This window comes from Manduca sexta, chromosome 28 (assembly GCF_014839805.1).
Source record: "Manduca sexta isolate Smith_Timp_Sample1 chromosome 28, JHU_Msex_v1.0, whole genome shotgun sequence".
Lineage (NCBI taxonomy): Eukaryota > Metazoa > Arthropoda > Insecta > Lepidoptera > Sphingidae > Manduca > Manduca sexta.
The window spans coordinates 16,316,448-16,323,028 of record NC_051142.1 but is presented as its reverse complement, the minus strand read 5'-3'; positions in this window follow the sequence as shown (position 1 = coordinate 16,323,028).

Sequence of the window (6,581 nt, the reverse complement as noted above, 5' to 3'; positions counted from 1 at the left end):
GACATTGTTGCGATTTTATAATAGCCGACACGATTTAGTATATTTCCGATGACCTAATTAGAAATACAGAGATTGTACTTTATATTTGATAATAGAGTTCGTTAAAACAATTTTTTAATATACATTATTGCTTTATTTCCACAATGTAAGGGTTTTTTCATATGTCGCACTAAAGAGAATCGTCAAATTATTTTTGTTTTCTTTTTTATAAATCTAAACTAACAATAGATAAATACACCACTTTTCTGAAGCAAAATAACCCCATAGCCAGCATATTTTTTAATAAAGACTAGTTAATATTATAAATAATATCATGTGACACGATTTATCGGATACCTAAAATTATAAGTATATCGACTAATCTAATTATCTTTTTATCTCATAACGTTTCGTTTTATGCTCCTGCAAACATATACAACCTTGAAATATCAATAGGAATTTAAGTTAGAAAGTTTTTTTTAGGGCAACTAGAAAGGATTAAGAGTTATAACATAACGTTTTTTCATTAAAAGTTGTGATTATGGCGTTAACATTATAATATTTTAGATATTTAAAATTAATTAATTTAAAGTAAATAAACTTGGAAATTTTGCGTAAAAAGAAATGTCACTGGCAGGCTCATTTTTGTGTACCAACCAAAGACAAAAATTTTGTATTTTTTATGACTACAACTTTTTATATCTTCCGTCTATGATGAAAAAAAACACGTCAAATTGAGAACATCCTCCTTTTTTGATGTCGGGTAAAATAGTTTTATCTGAGTAAAGCTACGGGTATTTAGTATTTATTAGACAAATTATACCTACAAATTCAGTGTGTCAGAATTGACATTTCATTTTTCAATATACTCAAATGTTTATATTTTTCTTTTTTTTAATTTTTCAGTCATATTGATTCATGATTTTCATTTAGAGTTTTGTAAAACGACGTGAGCACCAAATCATGTCAAATATGCGTCTCAAGACGTAGTGGCCTTTGCTTTGCAGTAAAAAAAAAGGAAAATTATTATGGGTTTTTCTCTCTCTCTCTCTCTCTTTGAAAGTGATAGCTGTGACGTACATATTGTAATATTGACATTTGATTTTGACAAATGACGTTCTTATTTTTTTAAATGAATAGTAAGTTGGAGAAACTACTTCATTCAACCGTATGAATGACGTCATCAAGTATTTTTCGGTTATTTTTTTTTTCTTTGGAATTCAGTTTTAAAAAAAATTTAAATGCAGAATCGAACTCAGGGTAGAAAAACTAAGAAATGTTATTTTTGTTTAGGCACGTTAGATTTTTAAAGTTGTCAATTATTCGACTAGTAGTGGAGTGTCTGGAGCATTCAAAACCGTAAAACCTCGGATTAGAGTTATAGTGAATGAATTAATACGATCGATGTGGGATATTGCTTTTTAAACTATAAATTGCAATGTTTACCCAAAAATTTTTTGTGCACTCCATTTTTCATTGTTAAAAAAAAATATTATAAAAAATTAATGTTTGACCAAATATTTTCACTTTAAACAGTATTTTTTAAATTATATGTTAAATCTTACCTGAGTAGACATATAGGAACATTTTTCAAAGATACCTGTGTATAAAAATAGCAGTAGGGTCTCGAACAGTAGAAAAACGTGGAAGGCGAATAGCTGCTATGTACAATGGAATTTCTCGGCCAGTTTAATTATAAATGAAAGTTACTCTATTTTGTACATTTAAAAAAATAAGGTAATTAATTACGACTAATGAAAAGAAAAAAAAATATTAGTACAAAATCTGTTTATTTAAATATATTACACTGTTGTCTACATCAAATATTTTCTTCTACTTCATCTATCTGTATAATAGGTGAAGTATTGGAACAACTATTTCCGTTGCACTGTAAACATGCTACACTGCAGTATAAACCACTTTTTCTGCATCCACACGCAGCTCCACATCCCTTTTTGCAATTACAAAATAACATTTGCAATAAATTATCCAGAGCAGGTAATTGATTCATTGTTATTGGGATGTACATGTTATTGGAATACTTCCATCCCCAATTTTCAATAACTACGTCATTTCCTAGCCATATCTGAATTTGTAGGTACACTCTTTTAAGGTGCTCAAACGCTGCATTAGTTGTTGTGATGACAAAGAACACTCGTATTTTTGGATGTTGCTTTTGTGAAAGAATTAAACCTTAATGTATTTAAATCATGAGTTTTAGACGGAGCGCCATATAAACTCAAAATACATGCTACACCTGCTTGCAATATATTATTGGGGTCTTCATTGATATTTTTAAATACTTTTACTGAGTAGTGAAAAGAAAAAGAAAAAGAATTTAAAAATATCAATGAAAACCCCAATAATATATTGCAAGCAGGTGTAGCATGTACTTTGAGTTTATATTGCGCTCCGTCTAAAACTCATGATTCAAATACATTAAGGTTTAATTCTTTCATAAAAGCAACATCCAAAAATACGAGTGTTCTTTTGTCATCACAACAACTGATGCAGCGTTTGAGCACCTTAAAAGAGTGTACCTACAAATTCAGATATGGCTAGGAAATGACGTAGTTATTGAAAATTGGGGATGGAAGTATTCCAATAACATGTACATCCCAGTAACAATGAATCAATTACCTGCTCTGGATAATTTATTGCAAATGTTATTTTGTAATTNNNNANNGGGATGNGGAGCTGCGTGTGCNTGCAGAACAAGTGGTTTATACTGCAGTGTAGCATGTTTACAGTGCAACGGAAATAGTTGTTCCAATACTTCACCTATTATACAGATAGATGAAGTAGAAGAAAATATTTGATGTAGACAACAGTGTAATATATTTAAATAAACAGTTTTTTTAACAATGAAAAAATGGAGTGCACAAATAATTTTTGGGTAAACATTGCAATTTATAGTTTAAAAAGCAATATCCCACATCGATCGTATTAATTCATTCACTATAACTCTAATCCGAGGTGAAAACCTCCAGGCGCTCCACTATAGGTAATAATGTATTTTTTTTTTTGTTTTTATGATGTTTAATTTTCCGTACATCTCTCTCTCTCTCGTCGATCCCTTATATCTGAGAATCGTCGTTAGCATCAGGGTTGCATCTGGAGCGAATGATCTGCCTCCACCGGTTTCTCTCCAACGCGTCTCTTACGGTTGTGTAAAATTTAGAGGACGACGAGTCTTTTACTTAGTCCGTCCATCTCGTTGGTATACGACCGCGCAATCTTCTGCCTTCGGTGTTCCCCACCACATATGTATTTCCGTACAGAGTGGTATCTAAATATCATTATTGTTATATACCCACCTGTTCTATCCTTCCAAAATAATATCTTTATTTAAAAATTTTCCTTTTTTTAAATGTTAGCTACATTCTTAGAATTCCATCATTTTTAAAAATAGCCAATTAATCTTAGATACGGACTCGAAAATTTCTAACTAGTATATATAGGCATTGTACCTAAGTATAATGTTAAATGTTTTTAGTGGTTTTTGAAGGCGGTATAATTTTTTGTTAAGTTTTTGATTAAATAATTTAATATTTCACTTTATCTATGTAAGTAGTGATTTCATTTTAAGGTGGTAGCTCAAGGTCCATTTTCATACATTTTGTTTCGGCTTTAATCTGGGTAACTAAACAAGTATTGGCAAGTAAAGAATTTAAATTCACGTCTAGTTAGTGATTAGTTCTCGCAGTTGAAGAAAAACGTAAAAATAATTAATAATCATGGATATTTCGGCCTTTAAAATTTAATATGACGAAATTTTAAAGGCAGAAATATCCATGATTATTAATTATTTTTACATTTTTCTTTCAACTGCGAGAACTAATCACTAACTAGACGTGAATTTAAATTCTTTACTTGCCAATACTTGTTTAGTTACCCAGATTAAAGCCGAAACAAAATGTATGAAAATGGACCTTGAGCTACCACCTTAACATCGTGTACTGAACAGAATGACGGGCTTTTTTAAGAGTATATGCGGTAAAATAGGTACCGTAGATCTGTATTGCATTTATATACCTACATAAGTATACTTAGAGGGCTATTTGCGACATCGTTTTGGAAACCATTACTTAGTTGGCCCATATTTTGATATGTAAATTTAATTACCTTTACATTAAGTTTTTTTTCATAAAAATAATATTTTAGCGATGTTGAGACAATTTTCTGTAGTTTTAGATGCGATATTTGAAGTCAGGTGTGCCGCTAGTAACAACGCAGCGGCCTGCAATTTGAGTACAGCTCCTATAAACGATCTTTACCTCTACCTTCGGATCCATAGTGAAAATAGACCAATCAGAATAACGTTTGGTTGACATGCATACAGATGAGCTGTTTTAATTTGTTTATTTTTACTATGTAGTCAGCGGTATGGATCGATTATTGGATCGGCCCTAAACGATAAAAACAAAAGTTAGAATTACAGCCCACTCCATTTTTAAACTGCTCGATTGATTGCGGTTAACAATTTTAAAATTAAAAAACTAAAAGAATAATCATTGACTGGGGAATTCCTTGGAAGAGTATGTATTTTTGATGTGTAAAGAGAAATTATTTAACAATTGGAATTATACTTAGTCAGACCATACATAAGCAATAATTAAACTACATTGTTGTAACTTTACGAATCCAAAATAAAAAAACACAAATTATCGACAATATTTATTAAATTCCGTGTATATTCCGAACAGGAGATCAATATTCACAGTGTGTTAACAGTCTTTTCACAATACTGAATGATATAATTTAGTTTTACGCCATTTATTACAAAACAGAAATGCAAGAATGGTCTACATACATTTTATTAAAGAGTTAATCACCTTATTAACACATGTAAAATAACCCTTACAAGCTTTGTAAAAAGGTTTATTTTTCTGATACCAACCCAAACCTTAAATATCCTAATAAACTTAACAACTACAGTCTTCATGTAGGTCATTCTTGCATTGCAGCAAACATTTAAAAAATGTTGGAAAATATACGTCATATGAAAAAATATTTATGTAGGTTTTAACAAATACACATACGACAATACATAATATATAGAACTTTGCACAGAGAAACCGAATATATTGTGGAGGTAAACTATCCCGCCATTATTTGTTACTAAGGGCTCATTTCATAACTTTTGACTGATGCTATTTGTCACATAAATGTATAAGCCAACCAAATACAAAAGACACACTCTAACGGCTAACCTATGCTGCTAAATAAATGGCAATAAAATGAGTACCATCTCCACATTAGCTGATTACTATGATAATAGTCAATTAAAAATTAATTGAAACTTTGGAAACAAGACCTAAGAAAACTTAACGTATATTCCGCAGATTTTAAAAACGTGACATATTATGATAAGTCCTTTAAACTAATACTTCACAAGGAGTCTTAAAATTGCAAAAAAAAAAACTTTTTCCTAAACCAATTTAATAGTTTACTGATACATATTTTTTTTTCTTTGAAGTAAAGTATATCCTTTTTATTAAATTTTTGTAGACTTTTTTGCTCAGAACACAAGAGTTTGGCAATTTTAAGTTTTGAATTTATTCACCTACTTTTGTAGGTGAATGTTCATGTAATATACGAAATTGGCTTTGAAAATAACATTTTTGGAATATTCCCAGTATGCGGGTATCAAACTTTTAATAGTATAATTTTACCCAAGTTATATCCACTTGAGACACGAACACCGGAAACAAGTTATCGTTTTGATTTAGTTAAAATCAAACTCAAACGCCAAACATCTTTATGGGTAGATCGAAGAATAAACAGCTGAACATTGTCTGCAAATCTTGGGTGATATCGTAAAGTTCTTTGTCAACACAAAACTACATGAATAATGAGTTAATCTATATATATAAAAATGAATTGCTGTTCGTTAGTCTCGCTAAAACTCGAGAACGGCTGAACGGATTTATCTTATCTTGGTCTTGAATTATTCGTGGAGGTCTAGGGAAGGTTTAAAAGGTGAGAAAAATTCGAATAATTGCCGGGAAAATCCTCAAAACAGCATTTTTCTATTTCCCATACAAACGTTTTCTAAATAAAATGGAGAGTCAATTTGTAATTTATTACCGCTGCATAAAGTTCAAATTCGCGTGCGCGTTGGAGGATCTAATATCGCGTTCTGAAACTCAACAAAAGTGAAAGTGAATCGCGAACGCGACAAAATTGCATAGTCTCAAAATACATAGTACATAAATAGTGGTCGGCTTCGAGAAACTCAATTTTAGCTAACTTCAGTTGTTAATATAATATATAACTCAAAGGTGACTGACAGTGATATATCAAGGAACAGCCCAAACCATTGGACGGATCGGGCTAAGACTTTACATGCATAAAGCTACTATGACGTAGGCATCCCCTAAGAAAGGATTTTGATATATTCAACCCTTAAGGGGATAAAATAGGGGATGAAAGTTTGTATAAATGTTCTTAGATTTTCGACTGATTGAACTGAAATTATAGATTGGGGATAAAATTAGTTTCAACCTATAAGTACCGGGAAAATATGTAGCAAGACTTTTATCAAACAGTGGAATTTTATCCTGGAAAACACCTTCACGCGGGCGAAGCCGCGAGCAAAA